Genomic DNA, 19,861 nt, shown 5'->3' with positions numbered 1-19,861 from the left:
AAAATAAGTCTACAGCACTCCTGACACACAGGCCTATAGGACAGTCTAACCACTGTCAGAAATATCAGAACAAGGTAACACCAGAGACAATCTGATGGAGAGAGGCAGGTGCAGGAACCCAAGCAACAGAAACCAAGACTACATGGCATCATTGAAGCCCAATTCTCCCACCAAAGTAAACACTGAATATCCAAACACACCAGAAAAGAAAGATCTTGATTTTAAATCACATTTGATCATGATGATGGAGGACTTCAAGAAAGATATAAAGAACTCCCTTAGAGAAATACAGGAAAACATAAACAAGTAGAAACCTATAGAGAGGAATCACAAAATCCCTGAAAGAACTACAGTAAAACACAATCAAGCAGGTGAAGGAATTAAAAATGGAAATAGAAGCAATAAAGAAAGCACAAACGGAGACAACCCTGGATATAGAAAACCAAAGAAAGAGATGAGGAGCCGTAGATACAAGCATCACCAACAGAATACAAGAAATAGAAGAGAGAGTCTCAGGAGCAGAAGACTTCATAGAAATTATCAACATGACTGTTAAAGATAATGTAAAACAGAAAAAGCTACTGCTCCAAAACATACAAGAAATCCAGTACTCAATGAGAAGATCAAACCTAAGGATAATAGGTATAGAAGAGAGTGAATGATAAGAAAAGGGAATTTTAGTAAAATATCGAAAATAGAATTTCTGTGAGTGAAATAATGTCTTATTTAAAACATAATTTTATCACATTAATAGTTGACTAAGGCATTGAAGGAAAACTATAGGTATTTTGAAGATAAACAAGTGTTCTAAAGTAAACTACATAGGGAAAAGCATCTAAAGACAATGGCTGACAGAGCCCTGACTTATGGGAAAACCACAGAATGTACTATGCATTTGGGTAGAACTGCAGGGAAAAGTTGTGAGCCAGAAAGGGTATTGGAAGAAATGGTGTTTAAGTTCATTTCAAAATTGCTAGAACAACAATTTAATATGCCCCAGAAATTCAATGGACACCAAGTGAATGTCTTTTCACCATACCATACAAATATATCAGCCTTTGTATAAACAATGGTAGAGAGATAATCTAAAGAGCTGCCAGGTTATGGATGAACCAGGCAAACATATTATGATGATAATATGAAACATATTGTGGATGAACCAGGCAAAAGACATGGAAATCACTGTCAAAATATGGAAGACGTACAGATATAGACATCTTAAAGAGCCCCCAAACAAAATGAAAAACAAAAGAAAATTAAATATCTCAGAATAAAAGCAACAACAAAATTCAGAACCTGTGAGCCACTACTATTAAATGTTAGTTTCCAGAATATAAAATGAAATTTTGATCCTTGCCAATGAAAAGATAAAAACATTTTCAAAGAAATTATTTCAACAGTTTTTTAATGCATTAATTTGACCCATGAGATCCTCAATGTGGTCAATAGGGATTGGATGGCTGCTCAATGGTTAAAGCTTTTGGCCCGTAGTTGTGAGGAACAAGATTGGATTACTAGAATTCACACAACGTCCTTGTGTGTGCGGTGGGCTGGCAAGGATCTATTGTGTTAGTGGCTGAGATGGAAAAGCCTTAGAGCAAGCTGGTTACTCAAGTGAGCCTCTACAGCCAGCAGGAGGATCAGCAAGCGTCCCTTGCTCAGAGTGTGGAAAGAAGACCTACTTGCAATTGTCTATGGATGGAAGGGAACTTTTTGTTCCTTAAGGTTTGGAAGCAAAATATTTTCATTCCTGTCACATAAATTCACTACTGGTTGGTAATGTTAGACACTGCAGTATGGCTGGACAAAGAATTGACCTGATGGTTTAACTGATTTGTTTTCTCTTCACCTTTTATTTCCATAGAAGAAATAAAATAGGGAAGTATGAGGAAATGTAGGAGGAGGTGCAGCAGGAAGCAGGAAGAATGGAAGGAACTAGGAAGAAGGGAGGCAACAGGAAGGAAGGGAGAAAAGGATGATCACCATATTGTCTTCTGGGACTTTATTTTATCTTGTCTCGCAGTCCTGGCACCAACTGGCAAAATTCATCCCCTTTGTGAAAGACCCAAATATAGCGCTTTAAAATATACTTTTTCTTTGTATTTGATGAACTTGATTGCCATTTACAACAAAAATTTTTACTTCCACAGATAATGAAAATGTATCCTGAAACTGACATTAATCTCTCCTTTGCAGACTCTAGGCCATTTAGTGTCTCATTCTGATAATGTTTGGGTTGAATGTCATTTGTTATCGTGATGCAAAAATACAGTCAGCCACTCATTACCCACAGCTTTTCATTTTCATGGCGGGGGTCCGTCCTAGATTACCTATTCTACATTTTGCAACAGTGTGACGTGACCTATTAATGGATGAAGAGTGTGACATTATTTTCATAAAAAACATCATAAAGATGTAAAAATGTATTAGAAACTATAATACCACTGTGAGCCCCTCACAGATTCAAGGGTTCATATCTGTTTCCTGAAAACTTGGTCTTGGATATGTGTGTACATCCACTTACGGAATGGGGTTTTCTATTATAATATTTTATTATATTCAAATTAACAGAAATGATAAGAATGATGACTTTATATTTGTACTAATTATTCATTTAAAAGGAGTGTAAGAATTCATGCTACCTCTACTAAGTGCTTGCTTTTGAAATAAAATCACGAAAGCTTTTCCCCTCAAAAGTTAAATGATGTTTAGCTCAGAGCTTTGCAATGAAAGGATGGCTTTTAGCACCATCTGACCTAACTGTGAAATGAACTTCTGTATGCAGTGATTAAATACACCTTGGTCAGACAATAAATTAAACTTACTACAAAAATGATAAAAGTATTTTTTAAGAAACATAAAAATAAATTCTTACGTTTCATGTGTGTGAGGTGCAGGCTAGTTTGGGTTGAAATCATGTTAGGCATGTGGTGTGTGTGTGTGTGTGTGTGTGTGTGTGTGTGTGTGTGGTGTTAAAATAGATACATACATGAAATTTCTCATTTCATCGTTTTTCACTGTGGAATTCAGTATTAATTACATTCAAGATTTTGCATAGCCATCACCCTTTCCAGAAGTAGAAACCTACTCCAATATTATGTACTAGTCCTATCTTTCTATACCTCCTTTCTCTGATATTCTGTACATTAGCTCCATAAATATGTTTTAATTGGTTTCTAAATGTAGAATCATGATATATCTGTTATTAATTTCTGGTTTATTTCATCTAACATGTTTTAAAAGTCCATCCATGTTGTTTTATCTATTCTATATGTATGTATATATGACTTGATTCTTTTTTTGAGCGAGTGATATGATATACCATGTAGCCTACCACACATCGTGTGCATATGCATGGTAGACACTGGGATAGCCAGGTTTTTAGCATTATATATGATTCTATTGAAACAGAAGTAATGGACAGGATTCTAAGGGAATTATTTCCAGTTCTTTAGGAGGTGTCGTCTTAGTTCCTGGAGGCAGGGAACTAATTTCAGCTGGTCTGCCCTAGCTCATATGTGCATTATTATTGTGCAAGCATTCCAGCTTTACTGTGTCCTTGTCACACCCATCACAAGATTCCTTTTGCTGTTTTAAGGACTATAAAGTCAAAAGAGTGCCACATGACTTCCCTAACAACTGATAATGTCAAGCAGCTACTTCTGGGCTTATCAGTAATTTATATCTGCTACGTAGATAATATCTAGAGACGCAATGAAAGGCTTTACCTACATTGTTTATTTTGGGGTTTTGGAGTTGAAAATTACTGAACTCTGACGGTAGAATCTTATGCATACTACGCAACTCTATTACTGAGCTACAACCACAACTCTTCCCAGCCTATTTTTGTTTGTTTGTTTGTTTGCTTGTTTGCGGGGATTTGGATTATAGGAGGTTTTCATAAATTCAAAACATTGAGCCTTTATCCAAATCTGGTTTGCCAGTATTTTATCCCATTCCATCCGTTGTCTTTTCAGTCTTCACAGTGGTTTGCAGGGTGCAGTGTATCATGCATATGCATTTTTTATGTTTGTAAATTCCATGCACGCATACAGAGTACTTTGAGAATAGCTATCTACTATTATCTCTTTCTAAATTTGCCCAGGGTTGCCCACTCCAATGTATGTCTTTTTTAAAAATTATTATCAATAATCTCTTGAGTCCAGTTAGTATTGTCTCTATTGGGGAAGCCTAGCTTATCTACTTCCTCTTTTTTTTTTTTCAGGTTTGGGTTGCAAATTTAAGAAGCCACTGTTAAGTCCAAGCATCAAGATTCCACACATTTGTTTTTGTATGTTTGTTTTGTATTGGAAATTATGAGGGAAGTTAGGTCTGGGTTCTGCTTTAGATTTACTTTGAAGCTAGTGGTTAGCTTCACTCTTTTACACATGAACATACGTTTACAGCACAGGTTGCTGAAGAACTATTTCCTGTTGTGCGGAAGAATGGTCTCTGAACTCTTGTTGGAAATAAAAGGAAAAGCAAAGCCAAACAAACTATTTAGTTATAGTATCTCCCACACTTGAACACGCAGAAGCAAGATTTGAGGGCAAACAAGCAAGATAGCATTTTAGCTACAGAGACATCTAAAAGTGGGAAATATTTAGAGCAGGGACACACAGGTGAAAGATCATTACCAACCAACATGAATAATAAGAATACCACTCCATACCCAAAGGAAAAAACCTACCTAAAAGTCAAAATTCAATCATAACTGTGGCTGTGGATACAAGGGGAAGGAAGAAAAGAAATAATTATAAAATAATAACAATTTTTTTTAGTTTTATAGAAACTTTGAGTAATGTCACTGCATAAAATATTGGTTTGACAAATACATTAGAATGTGAGTCAGGCTGATACATTGTACTGGAAATGGCATAACCATGAAATGTAACATCTCAAACAAGCTGTATTAAAACACTATTTATAGAAAATTAGACTTTGGCCACTTACAACTTGATTCTTAATTTTCCAATTTTACTTAACGGAATTTAGCATTACAGTGGACACTGAGAGACCTCGATTTCCCCCCACCCCATCCTGCCACAATTTTCTTTGACACCTTGGAAAGTAATTTAAACTCAATAAAATGAAGATAATTGCACTTACCTCACAGAGATGCAGAGAGCATTAATGAGATCATGTCTACAAAGTGATTCAAAGTCTTTAGTTTGTGATATAAATAGCAAGCATAACTATATTTTTCCAGATGTCTAATAATGATAGCCATAAATATGATGAACTGAAAAGTTGAAAGGCTGCCAGTAAAAGTAAAATGTTTCCATTTTAATTGCAAGGCATTTAAATGTCCCCTCTTGCATGTTTGCGTTAAAGGAAATGCAGAGAAATGTTAATTATGAGCGCTACCTTATTGAGGACATGTCCCCCAAGTTTAGACTCAAGAGTACTTAACTTCCACCCATGTAGGGAGAAGCTAAACCACCTCTTCACTGAAATTATGCCTAATAAATCACTCCAGAAGTTTAATCAAATAAATCACAGCATCAATTTTAATGAAACTTATACATTATTTCTTCAAAATGTTTCCTAATACGAAAGAGAAGCTCGTGACTCCAGTTCCAAATCCCATTACTCAATTCTCATACCCTAGGTGTGTCTTTATTCCTGAGCTGACAAAGCCCCAAACGGCTATCCTCTCTTCAGCTGTGGTCCTGTGAAATACTATTCAGTACGGAGATGCTTATAACCGAACACACACTATTTTTAAGCTCAGAGCCTACACTATAATCCTGCCACTGTCAACCATTTGTGAATTAAAATAGTTATTTTAAAACTGAATTGCATTTTACATTATGAGCCAAAAAGGCAATGTTGATTCTAACGGGAGCAGGCAATAATTTGTTGGCAACGAGATGCTTCAAAGTTCTAATTGTTGGCAGCTCCCCTAGTTCACTGACTACTGTACTTGGCCCTGGCTTAGGCATTGCAAGCAGGGATTTTTAAATGAGAGCAGACATTAGGTCTGGATTCAGTAATTACCAGAGTAAAGGAGGTCACTCCTTACAGCAAGCAGCAGGGTGACTGTATACTAAAGGGCAGCTGACTTTCTCATCATCTCCCATGAGGGTGAACTGAGTTGTGTTGGTCGGATTATTGTTAGGCAACATCTAATATGTTGTCAAGATTCTGTCCACCATATTCTACACACACACACACACACACACACACACACACACACACACACACACACACTGAGAGAGTTGAATAAGAAAATTCTAATAGTTCATTACAATAGAACATAAAATTTCAATTTATTTTAATCAATTAAAAATGATTTCTAATAAAATTTAAGGAGCAGAGCAAATATGTTAGGGTCAAGCTAGATGCTTCATATTAGAGGGAAATTAAACAAGAAAACATATATTTCATTAACTGCATAATCATTTGAAAACTGAAAAGAAATAAAATCTGTTTAATCATAGGTAATTCACCATCAATATAAAATCAACTGAGATAACAGCTAACCACATGGGTAGCCAATAGCAATGAAGACTTCAAAATGCAATCAGAAAATAAGTTCATTAATAATATCATGAAAATGTAGTATAACTGGAAATAAATTTAACAAAAGAAACTTAAGATTTTTAACTACCTGACATGTTGAAAAAAGGAAGGGTAAAAAGCATTCTATGTTCATGGATCATAAAATACTGTTAGGATGGTTATACAATGTTATTGGATTTTTGTTTTTAATTTTTAATGCTTTCTTTTATTTTGAGATCATATTATAATCACATTGCTTTCTCCTTCCTTTATCTCCTTCAGCTACTTCCATATATCTCTTCTCACTATCTTTTTAAAATGTGGCCTAGGGCTGGAGAGATGGCTCAGCTGTTAAAGGCTAGGCTCACAACCAAAAATATAAAACTGTGGCCTATTGGTGTGTGTGTGTGTGTGTGTGTGTGTGTGTGTGTGTGTGTGTTTATTTTTATTCCCATATATATATATATACACATATATATGTATATATGTATATATATACACATATATATGTATATATGTATATATATATATATATATATATATATATATATATATATATATATATACTGGGCTGACTAATGATAGTAGATAACTCATTGGTTTTGCTCTTTCCTAGGAAAGACTGTTTCTCCTTTGCCTTCTATATTTTGTATATTGTTAGAAGCTTGGGGATCTTCCCTCTGTCCTCTTCAGCATGTCTATTTTTTTGTGTTTGTTCAGCTAATGATTAGGCAATTATGTTCGTGAGACTTTACTGGAGTAGCTTCTGATATTAACAGGAGAAACAATCTCCAAAAATACTTGCCAATCTTCTGTTTCTTAAACTCTTTTTGCTCCTATTTCACAATGTTCCCTGAGCCTTAGGTCTGGGAGATGATGATGATGATGATGATGATGATGATGATGATGATGATGATGGTGGTGGTAATGGTGGTGGTGGTGGTGGTGGTGGTGGTGGTGGTGATTGCTTAGTAATTCATTTTACATCCTGCTCATTGCCCCCCTCTCAGTCACTCCTCCTCCCACAATCCTTCCCTCTATCCCCCCTTCCCTTCTCTCTTAGCGGGTGAGTCCCCCAGGTATCCCTCTACCCTGGCACATCAAGTCTCTGTGAGGCTTGGCACACTCTCTCTCACTGAGGCCAGACAAGGCAGCCCAGCTAGAAAAACATATGCCATGGACAGGCAACAGCTGTTGAAATAGCCCTTGCTTCAGTTGTCTGGGACCCACATAAAGACCATGCTTCACATCTGTTAACACACATTCAGGGAGGCCTAGTTCCAATACATGTATGTTCTTTGATTGCTGGTTTAGTCTGTGAGAGCCCCTAGAGTTCAGGTTAGTTACCTATGTTTGTCTTCCTATGGTCTTTCTATTTCCATCAATCCTCCAGTCCTTCCCAATACTTCCCCCTATTCTTTTGTATGTGTCCCCAAGCTCCACTACTGTTTCTCTGTGGGTGTCTGCATCTGTCTGAGTCAGCTGCTCAGTGGAACTTCTCAGAGAACAGTCGTGCTAGATGTCTGCCTGCAAGTATAACAGAGCATCAAGTCAAGGATTGGTGCTTGCCCATGGGATGGATCTGAAGTTGGGTCAGTTATTGTTTGGCCAATGTAGACATTAGGCCTTAGCTCTAAAAAATTTGTATTTTGATTGGTTGTGATTTTACATAACATTGCTGATGTGGGGTGAAGACTATCTATGGGATAAGAACAAATATTCCAAATGTAGTTAGAGATTATGCTAGTTTAATCACAACATAATTGTAGATTCTCCCCCAAAATCTATTATTTCCCTAGCTCTGGAGAGTTCGCTAGGTTTCTAGGACCAGGTGTAATTTCCTTTTTGTTCAATGGGTCTTAAGTCCAATTAGAGAGCCATTGGTTACTGCCAAGGTATGCATGGGATTACTATGCCTTTAAGGATATAGTGCAATATTGGTCATTGTTGTAGTCCATGGGCATCATAGCTGGGTAGGATTTATGACCCCCTCCTCAGTTGAAATAAACTGAAAGATACAGGTACTGTAACTTTAGACAGATAAATGAGATGGAATGAAACTAAAATTTTCATATTAAAGGTAATTATCAACAAAGTTAAGAGAAAAAAGTGTAGGATAGGAGAAAATATTTGGAAGCTGTGCATCTGATAACAGATTAGTGTGCAAAATATACAAGAAATTCAAGTTTGTACCACACCTATTAGAAAGTTGGGAGATCGAAAGTCGGCAAAGCATAAGAATAGACTGTGAAAAGGCCAACTGGGACACGAGACAGAAAAGCACTCAACATTTCTCTTAATTAATTAAATGCTAGATTAAATTAGTTACATGTTACTCTACATCTGTACCATTATATGAACTATTACTCAAAGGAAACAAGGCAAGAAGGGATGGAAAGGCCATGATGAACAGCAAGTCCTTGCACACTATTGTGAGATAACTCAATATAGCATAGCAATTATGGAAAATAACAGAAGTATTTCTCAAAAAAATAAATTAATTATCAGACTAAGGAAATTAAATATTTGTATATATGTATTCATAGTAAGTGACATCACTACTTCAAAAAGACATTTTGTTTTTTTGTCTTGCATTGTTATTCAATGTAGCCCAAACTAGATCAACCTGTGTATCAATAGGTAAGCAGATAAGGTGTTTTTTGATGATACAAACAATAGAATACAATTAAGCCTTCAAAAAGAAAATGTCCAGTCATTTACAGCAGTATGAATGACTATGTAGGGCATTATCGTAAGTGAAATTTCCCAGGGACTTAAAATATTTTATGTGAGATCCCGGCCCGCAGCAGCTCTCTGCTCCCAGACCCGGTGAGAGAGAGACCCAACCGCCTGGTCAGGTGGGCACTCCTGAGGCTGCAGAGCGGAAGAGACCACCAACACTGCTCACCCCTGCCCACATCCCTGGCCCAAGAGGAAACTGTATAAGGCCTCTGGGCTCCCATAGGGGAGGGCCCAGGAGCTGCAGGACACCTGCCTGAGACACCGCCAGAACCTGAAAGAAACAGACCAGATAAACAGTTCTCTGCACCCAAATCCCGTGGGAGGGAGAGCTAAACCTTCAGAGAGGCAGACAAGCCTGGGAAACCAGAAGAGACTGCTCCCTGCACACACATCTCGGACGCCAGAGGAAAAAGCCAAAGACCATCTGGAACCCTGGTGCACTGAAGCTCCCGGAAGGGGCGGCACAGGTCTTCCTAGTTGCTGCCGCTGCAGAGAGCCCCTGGGCAGCACCCCACGAGCGAACTTGAGCCTCGGGACCACAGGTAAGACCAACTTTTCTGCTGCAAGAAAGCTGCCTGGTGAACTCAAGACACAGGCCCACAGGAACAGCTGAAGACCTGTAGAGAGGAAAAACTACACGCCCGAAAGCATAACACTCTGTCCCCATAACTGACTGAAAGAGAGGAAAACAGGTCTACAGCACTCCTGACACACAGGCTTATAGGACAGTCTAGCCACTGTCAGAAATAGCAGAACAAAGTAACACTAGAGATAATCTGATGGCGAGAGGCAAGTGCAGGAACCCAAGCAACAGAAACCAAGACTACATGCCATCATCGGAGCCCAATTCTCCCACCAAAACAAACATGGAATATCCAAACACACCAGAAAAGCAAGATCTAGTTTCAAAATCATATTTGATCATGATGCTGGAGGACTTCAAGAAAGACATGAACACACTTAGGGAAACACAGGAAAACATTAATAAACAAGTAGAAGCCTACAGAGAGGAATCGCAAAAATCCCTGAAAGAATTCCAGGAAAACACAATCAAACAGTTGAAGGAATTAAAAATGGAAATAGAAGCAATCAAGAAAGAGCACGTGGAAACAACCCTGGATATAGAAAACCAAAAGAAGAGACAAGGAGCTGTAGATACAAGCTTCACCAACAGAATACAAGAGATGGAAGAGAGAATCTCAGGAGCAGAAGATTCCATAGAAATCGTTGACTCAACTGTCAAAGATAATGTAAAGCGGAAAAAGCTACTGGTCCAAAACATACAGGAAATCCAGGACTCAATGAGAAGATCAAACCTAAGGATAATAGGTATAGAAGAGGTGAAGACTCCCAGCTCAAAGGACCAGTAAACATCTTCAACAAAATCATAGAAGAAAACTTCCCTAACCTAAAAAAAGAGATACCCATAGACATACAAGAAGCCTACAGAACTCCAAATAGATTGGACCAGAAAAGAAACACCTCCCGTCACATAATTGTCAAAACACCAAACGCACAAAATAAAGAAAGAATATTAAAAGCAGTAAGGGAAAAAGGTCAAGTAACATATAAAGGGAGACCTATCAGAATCACACCAGACTTCTCGCCAGAAACTATGAAGGCCAGAAGATCCTGGACTGATGTCATACAGACCCTAAGAGAACACAAATGCCAGCCCAGGTTACTGTATCCAGCAAAACTCTCAATTAACATTGATGGAGAAACCAAGATATTCCATGACAAAACCAAATTTACACAATATCTTTCTACAAATCCAGCACTACAAAGGATAATAAATGGTAAAGCCCAACATAAGGAGGCAAGCTATACCCTAGAAGAAGCAAGAAACTAATCGTCTTGGCAACAAAACAAAGAGAATGAAAGCACACAAACATAACCTCACATCCAAATATGAATATAAAGGGAAACAATAATCACTATTCCTTAATATCTCTCAATATCAATGGCCTCAACTCCCCAATAAAAAGACATAGATTAACAAACTGGATATGCAACAAGGACCCTGCATTCTGCTGCCTACAGGAAACACACCTCAGAGACAAAGACAGACACTACCTCAGAGTGAAAGGCTGGAAAACAACTTTCCAAGCAAATGGTCAGAAGAAGCAAGCTGGAGTAGCCATTCTAATATCAAATAAAATCAATTTCCAACTAAAAGTCATCAAAAAAGATAAGGAAGGACACTTCATATTCATCAAAGGAAAAATCCACCAAGATGAACTCTCAATCCTAAATATCTATGCCCCAAATACAAGGGCACCTACATACGTAAAAGAAACCTTACTAAAGCTCAAAACACACATTGCACCTCACACAATAATAGTGGGAGATTTCAACACCCCACTCTCATCAATGGACAGATCATGGAAACAGAAATTAAACAGTGATGTCGACAGACTAAGAGAAGTCATGAGCCAAATGGACTTAACGGACATTTATAGAACATTCTATCCTAAAGCAAAAGGATATACCTTCTTCTCAGCTCCTCATGGTACTTTCTCCAAAATTGACCATATAATTGGTCAAAAAACGGGCCTCAACAGGTACAGAAAGATAGAAATAATCCCATGCCTGCTATCGGACCACCACGGCCTAAAACTGGTCTTCAATAACAGTAAGGGAAGAATGCCCACATATACGTGGAAATTGAACAATGCTCTACTCAATGATAACCTGATCAAGGAAGAAATAAAGAAAGAAATTAAAAACTTTTTAGAATTTAATGAAAATGAAGATACAACATACTCAAACTTATGGGACACAATGAAAGCTGTGCTAAGAGGAAAACTCATAGCGCTGAGTGCCTGCAGAAAGAAACAGGAAAGAGCATATGTCAGCAGCTTGACAGCACACCAAAAGCTCTAGAACAAAAAGAAGCAAATACACCCAGGAGGAGTAGAAGGCAGGAAATAATCAAACTCAGAGCTGAAATCAACCAAGTAGAAACAAAAAGGACCATAGACAGAATCAACAGAACCAAAAGTTGGTTCTTTGAGAAAATCAACAAGATAGATAAACCCTTAGCCAGACTAACGAGAGGACACAGAGAGTGCGTCCAAATTAACAAAATCAGAAATGAAAAGGGAGACATAACTACAGATTCAGAGGAAATTCAAAAAATCATCAGATCTTACTATAAAAACCTATATTCAACAAAATTTGAAAATCTTCAGGAAATGGACAATTTCCTAGACAGATACAAGGTATCGAAGTTAAATCAGGAACAGATAAACCAGTTAAACAACCCCATATCTCCTAAAAAATAGAAGCAGTCATTAAAGGTCTCCCAACCAAAAAGAGCCCAGGTCCAGACGGGTTTAGTGCAGAAATCTACCAAACCTTCATAGAAGACCTCATACCAATATTATCCAAACTATTCCACAAAATTGAAACAGATGGAGCCCTACCGAATTCCTTCTACGAAGCCACAATTACTCTTATACTTAAACCACACAAAGACACAACAAAGAAAGAGAACTTCAGACCAATTTCCCTTATGAATATCGACGCAAAAATACTCAATAAAATTCTGGCAAACCGAATTCAAGAGCACATCAAAACAATCATCCACCATGATCAAGTTGGCTTCATCCCAGGCATGCAGGGATGGTTTAATATATGGAAAACCATCAACGTGATCCATTATATAAACAAACTGAAAGAACAGAACCACATGATCATTTCATTAGATGCTGAGAAAGCATTTGACAAAATTCAACACCCCTTCATGATAAAAGTCGTGGAAAGAACAGGAATTCAAGGCCCATACCTAAACATAGTAAAAGCCATATACAGCAAACCAGTTGCTAACATTAAACTAAATGGAGAGAAACTTGAAGCAATCCCACTAAAATCAAGGACTAGACAAGGCTGCCCACTCTCTCCCTACTTATTCAATATAGTTCTTGAAGTTCTAGCCAGAGCAATCAGACAACAAAAGGAGATCAAAGGGATACAGATCGGAAAAGAAGAGGTCAAAATATCACTATTTGCAGATGACATGATAGTATATATAAGTGATCCCAAAAGTTCCACCAGAGAACTACTAAAGCTGATAAACAACTTCAGCAAAGTGGCTGGGTATAAAATTAACTCAAATAAATCAGTTGCCTTCCTCTATACAAAAGAGAAACAAGCCGAGAAAGAAATTAGGGAAACGACACCCTTCATAATAGACCCAAATAATATAAAGTACCTCGGTGTGACTTTAACCAAGCAAGTAAAAGATCTGTACAATAAGAACTTCAAGACACTGAGGAAAGAAATTGAAGAAGACCTCAGAAGATGGAAAGATCTCCCATGCTCATGGATTGGCAGGATTAATATAGTAAAAATGGCCATTTTACCAAAAGCAATCTACAGATTCAATGCAATCCCCATCAAAATACCAATCCAATTCTTCAAAGAGTTAGACAGAACAATTTGCAAATTCATCTGGAATAACAAAAAACCCAGGATAGCTAAAGCTATCCTCAACAATAAAAGGATTTCAGGGGGAATCACTATCCCTGAATTCAAGCAGTATTACAGAGCAATAGTGATAAAAACTGCATGGTATTGGTACAGAGACAGACAGATAGACCAATGGAATAGAATTGAAGACCCAGAAATGAACCCACACACCTATGGTCACTTGATTTTTGACAAAGGAGCCAAAACCATCCAATGGAAAAAAGATAGCATTTTCAGCAAATGGTGCTGGTTCAACTGGAGAGCAACATGTAGAAGAATGCAGATCGATCCATGCTTATCACCCTGTACAAAGCTTAAGTCCAAGTGGATCAAGGACCTCCACATCAAACCAGACACACTCAAACTAATAGAAGAAAAACTAGGGAAGCATCTGGAACACATGGGCACTGGAAAAAATTTCCTGAACAAAACACCAATGGCTTATGCTCTAAGATCAAGAATCAACAAATGGGATCTCATAAAACTGCAAAGCTTCTGTAAGGCAAAGGACACTGTGGTTAGGACAAAACGGCAACCAAGAGATTGGGAAAAGATCTTTACCAATCCTACAACAGATTGAGGCCTTATATCCAAAATATACAAAGAACTCAAGAAGTTAGACCGCAGGGAAACAAATAATCCTATTAAAAAATGGGGTTCAGAGCTAAACAAAGAATTCACAGCTGAGGAATGCCGAATGGCGGAGAAACACCTAAAGAAATGTTCAACATCTTTAGTCATAAGGGAAATGCAAATCAAAACAACCCTGAGATTTCACCTCACACCAGTGAGATTGGCTAAGATCAAAAACTCAGGTGACAGCAGATGCTGGCGAGGATGTGGAGAAAGAGGAACACTCCTCCATTGTTGGTGGGATTGCAGACTGGTAAAACCATTCTGGAAATCAGTCTGGAGGTTCCTCAGAAAATTGGACATTGAACTGCCTGAGGATCCAGCTATACCTCTCTTGGGCATATACCCAAAAGATGCCCAACATATGAAAGAGACACGTGCTCCACTATGTTCATCGCAGCCTTATTTATAATAGCCAGAAAATGGAAAGAACCCAGATGCCCTTCAACAGAGGAATGGATACAGAAAATGTGGTACATCTACACAATGGAATATTACTCAGCTATCAAAAACAACGAGTTTATGAAATTCGTAGGCAAATGGTTGGAACTGGAAAATATCATCCTGAGTGAGCTAACCCAATCACAGAAAGACATACATGGTATGCACTCATTGATAAGTGGCTATTAGCCCAAATGCTTGAATTACCCTAGATCCCTAGAACAAACGAAACTCAAGACGGATGATCAAAATGTGAATGCTTCACTCCTTCTTTAAATGAGGAATAAGAATACCCTTGGCAGGGAAGGGAGAGGCAAAGATTAAAACAGAGACTTAAGGAACACCCATTCAGAGCCTGCCCCACATGTGGCCCATACATATACAGCCACCCAATTAGACAAGATGGATGAAGCAAAGAAGTGCAGACCGACAGGAGCCGGATGTAGATCACTCCTGAGAGACACAGCCAGAATACAGCAAATACAGAGGCGAATGCCAGCAGCAAACCACTGAACTGAGAATAGGTCCTCTATTGAAGGAATCAGAGAAAGAACTGGAAGAGCTTGAAGGGGCTCGAGACCCCAAAAGTACAACAATGCCAAGCAACCAGAGCTTCCAGGGACTAAGCCACTACCTAAAGACTATACATGGACTGATCCTGGACTCTGACCCCATAGGTAGCAATGAATATCCTAGTAAGAGCACCAGTGGAAGGGGAAGCCCTGGGTCCTGCTAAGACTGAACCCCCAGTGAACTAGTCTATGGGGGGAGGGCGGCAATGGGGGGAGGGTTGGGAGGGGAACACCCATAAGGAAGGGGAGGGGGGAGGGGGATGTTTGCCCGGAAACCGGGAAAGGGAATAACACTCGAAATGTATATAAGAAATACTCAAGTTAATAAAAAAAATATTTTATGTGAAGAATCTAAAAACATCAAACTCCAGTAAAAAGGACTAGAGTGGAATTACTAGAAGATGAAGGAGAGGTAGTCAAAGGACACAGAAGTTCAGTTAGATAAAATGAGTAAGGTTCAAGAACTATAATGGATATCCAGAAACAAGTATAGTCAATCACAATATATCCTCAAAAACTGCAGAATACACTTTAAATATTCTCAACTATATTTTGTATCCAAGGTATATATATATGTATATAAATTACATGCATCTCTATATATGTAATCTTCAAGGAAATAGATGAATAATAATAATTCAAAAATAATAATTATATGCAATTTTCTGTCACTTAATAAATGAATAACCATATGTAATCTATATCACTACATTTTTAACAAGTAAGCAAAAATGAGCCAACTTTTAGAAACTTGGCTCTCCTGTTTGTGATGGTTAGTTTTAACTGCTAGTTTAAAGAATTTAAATCCACCTGGGAGATAATCTTCTAGGCATCCCTTTACAGAATCATTTAGATTTGATTATTTTAATACAAATGGGACAAGCTATCCAGTATGGATAGAATCATTCATTCCCTAGTTGGGATCCTGGACTGTACACAGGGAGACAGGGAACTAGCAAACATTGAGTCCTTTCTGCCTCCTAGCTGCGGATGTGATTTGACTAGGTGCTTCAAGTTCATGCTGCTTTTGCTTCCCTGCAATGATGGACTGTATCCTTGAAATGTCTGCTGAAATCACCCCTTCTTCCCTTATTTATTGTCTTCAGGGTATTTTAATCATAGCAATAGGAAAAATAAACTGAGACGCCATTATTGACATTTACATGTAACAATTACTGTCATTTTTCACATTTTTTTGTGTTGAATATTCCCCTTTTCTAAAAATGGAGAAGTTATTTATATTCAATCAAGAAAATGTGTCTCAAAAGTATTTATCCATGGGTTTTGAGAACCGTGTACAATCTGTAACTCATCCCTTGGCAAAACTGTATAGTCTAAATTCCTGAGAGAAGACCAAGTACTTCTTCCTGGTTGATCCTGGAGGAGCAGTTTAGATTTTACTACCACATGTTAGTTTTGCTTACTGTGAAACTTTATTTAAGTGAAATTATACAGCTTGCAACTTAATCGCATTTGCCTCCTTCCATCTAGTGGCATGCTTCTGAGATTTACTCTGTGCTTTGCTATAAACCATTAGCATATTTATTTTTATTGTGTAGTAGAACTCTATTGTTGGGAAATGTTGCTATTTATCAATTCTTTTATGACAGACACACCCTCTGTTATATCTAAGTTTTATTTTTTGGTTTATAAATGGTCCTGGTGAGTAGAGGTTATTATGAATACCCCTGTAGGGTATATGAGTGTTTCTGTAGCTCTGAACTCTTGGTAAAATGTGTGACAATACTATTTAACTTGAATATAAAGTGATATTTCACTGATGTTTTGATTTGCACATTTCTGATAACTAAAGATTTTGAGCACATTTTTGTGCATAAGCCATTGAAAGGTTTCCTTTGTAAAATGCTGGTTTAAGTCTTTTCTGGACGAATTTTGTAGGTTGTCATTTTGGTGTTGTAAGGTAATTATTTGTATATTTGGAACAAACTATTGACAAAAGATGTGGGAGTATTTTCTGTCAATTTCTGACTTGCCTATTTATACGTTGCCCCTTGTTTAGATATTTTGTTGTTTCAAGGAGTTCATTTTACCATAAATGTATTCTCTAATTAGTGTGCCCTAGTACCTTCTGTAAAAAAAATTTTTACTCTTGCCAATGTCATGGATATGTTCTTTTCTCTTCTTTTTTTTTTTAATTCTAGAAGTTCGATTGCTCTAAACTTCTAATTTTAGAGTGTCTCTATGAAACCTCTTGAATTGACCTTGGTTAGTGGTTCAAGTCATTTATAGTACTGATCAAAATTAAGTTTTCTTTTTCATAGAAATTTATTGTCAATTCAACATCATTAGGTGGAAAATTTTATCCTTCAATTAATATTAAGACTGTTGAATTATTTGGTAGTATTTTTTTTTAAATTATGTTGGGAAATCCTCACATCGTTTTCCACAATGGCTGCTCTGATCTACAGCCACATCAATGGTGACAGACACCGCTTTACTTTTCATTCTTCTCTCCATTTGTCACCATTCCTTGTGAACTCGGTGTGCCTTTCCAGGATACTGAGTGACTTGAGAAGCTTATGTAGACCTTCTCACTATAGATGCTTCTTCATAAAAGTATAACGTTAGTCCTTTCGATCATGTTTCACTTCACTTTTTGAGAGTTTTGCTGCTATTGAACTTTTGGAATTCCAGACATTTCCTAGATGAAACCCTTTTCAGGGTTGTTTAGTTGGCAAATATTTTCTTTCCAATCTGCTGGCTGCCTTTAGCATGTTGATTTTTTATTCCCCATGAAGAGAATTTTTGGTTTGGTATAATCCCATCTGTCTGGTTTTGCTTTTGTCTACTCTATTTTTAGGGACCCTGTTTAAAAAAAAACTGCTTAGCTTATTTCAATTTTTCAGTGTTCCCTGCTTTTCTGTATTTGGTCTAGTTTCTGGAATAACATTTATTTCTTAAATTCATTAGAGTTTTTAAAATTGGCAAAATAGGTGCTTGTTTCCCATAATGTTTGTGTCTATCAAGTTTCCCAAGCACTTTTCTTCCCACTGTTTTTAATATCAATATAGTAAGACTTTGTGGAAATCAACTGGCTATAGATTCAGGGTTCGACTTTTAGGCTCTATGTTCTCTTTCTGATATATTTTATTGGGAGGGCCATGCTGTTTGGATCATAACAGTTTTGTAGTAATTTCAGAAGGCAGCAGTGTGTGTGTGTGTTGTGTGTTTGTGTATGTGTGTGTGTGTGGGTGTTGTGTGTGTGTGTGGGTGTGGTGTGTGTGTGTGTGTGTGTGTGTGTGTGTGTGTATGTAAGCAAAATCAATTATCTATCCTTGCTTGTTTCAAAACTCACAGAATAAACCAGTTTGGTCTCAACCCACAAATATCTAGAAACACATGCCTACAATGTTCTGGGACTTAAAGTGTGCACCACCAAGGACAATCATTCATTTTTCCCATATTTGACACGTTGAAAAAACTTTTATTTTAGGCCAATCTTCTACTTGTAAGGTAGAAGGTAAAATATTAGATATGTATTGCTAATAGAGAAGGTGGTCCCACCTTTCTACACTTTAATTTCTTCTGCATAATAAATATGTAGAGAAATTCAGATATACATTAGTGTTGACAAGTGTGTGGGCATAAATGTGTGTGGTGTGGACAGAAACTCAGCATTTATATTGGAATTATTGGTACTGTCCATGTTACTGACTGAAGCACACGAGTCTAGCTAGCCAGCATGTTCTTAGAACTCAACGTCTTGAGTTCCTGAGTGCTAGGATTACAGGAGACTACCATTCCTGCTTGGCATTTACCTCAGTTCTGAGAATCTGAACTCTGGTCTTCATGCTTAGGCAGGAAGTATTTTATCCACTGAACTATCTGCCCAGACTTCTTCTGCACTTTGAAGGCACCATTACTTATTTTTTTCTCAGTTTATATTTCTGTGAGATCTCTATGAAAAATATAAATCTTAAAAAGAAGGGAATAAAAAAAGCCTAAGATAGAGGATTTTTGTTTGATATATGTCAGTAGAAGGAAGATACTGGACTGCATCACCAGTAACTAGGAGCTGAGCCCAAGCACGCACTGTGATGTGAACAGTGCTTCAGATGTCTGCCATTATGCCTCAGACGCCATGACGTACTACACCTTTGAAATTTGAACAAAAATAAGCCTTTTTCCCCCATAAGTTGACTGTGTCAGTGTGTTCCGTCACAGTATCAGAGGAAGTATCAGAGACCCTCAATATCCTCTTTTTGCATCGCTCCCAACTGGAAACATTGCCCACTCTGACGCACAGTGCTGATCACCTCACACCAGGCTAGAGCAAACATGGGATTTTGGAACGAGAGAAAGAATTTTATTCCATCATTGGCATTCATTTTCCAGTCACTTCCTCAAAGACGTCAGTAAAGCATCTGCTCTCTTGACAGCAGGAGCAGTTTGACCTTTCTTTTGAGGAGTGAATGATTAGAACTCTTGGAAGGCATGGCAGACCCCAGCAGTAAGCACAACAGCTCAGTGTCACC

The 19,861-nt window shown here is 37.7% G+C and overlaps 1 protein-coding gene across 13 annotated transcripts in view; it reads right to left on the bottom strand.

The window, feature by feature from the left end:
• LOC148005135 (uncharacterized) overlaps window positions 1–19,861 on the bottom strand; it is a 239,935-nt gene that overhangs the window by 150,350 nt on the left and 69,724 nt on the right. For 5 of the 13 annotated variants that reach the window (XM_087555064.1, XM_087555068.1, XM_087555067.1 and 2 more), the window contains exon 3: window positions 4,691–4,720. The exons of 7 other annotated variants lie outside the window; for them this stretch is intronic. The gene's annotated coding sequence lies outside the window, so the exon portion shown is untranslated. Of the gene's footprint in view, window positions 1–4,690; window positions 4,721–5,109; window positions 5,146–19,861 lie in introns of all 13 variants that reach the window. One more of the 13 variants, XR_015622906.1, reaches the window with a different exon arrangement.

Source organism: Rattus norvegicus, chromosome 6, assembly GCF_021556685.1.
Source record: "Rattus norvegicus strain SHRSP/BbbUtx chromosome 6, alternate assembly SHRSP_T2T, whole genome shotgun sequence".
Classification (NCBI taxonomy): domain Eukaryota; kingdom Metazoa; phylum Chordata; class Mammalia; order Rodentia; family Muridae; genus Rattus; species Rattus norvegicus.
The sequence above is the reverse complement of the archived record's forward strand: the minus strand, read 5'-3'. Positions and strand labels throughout refer to the sequence as shown.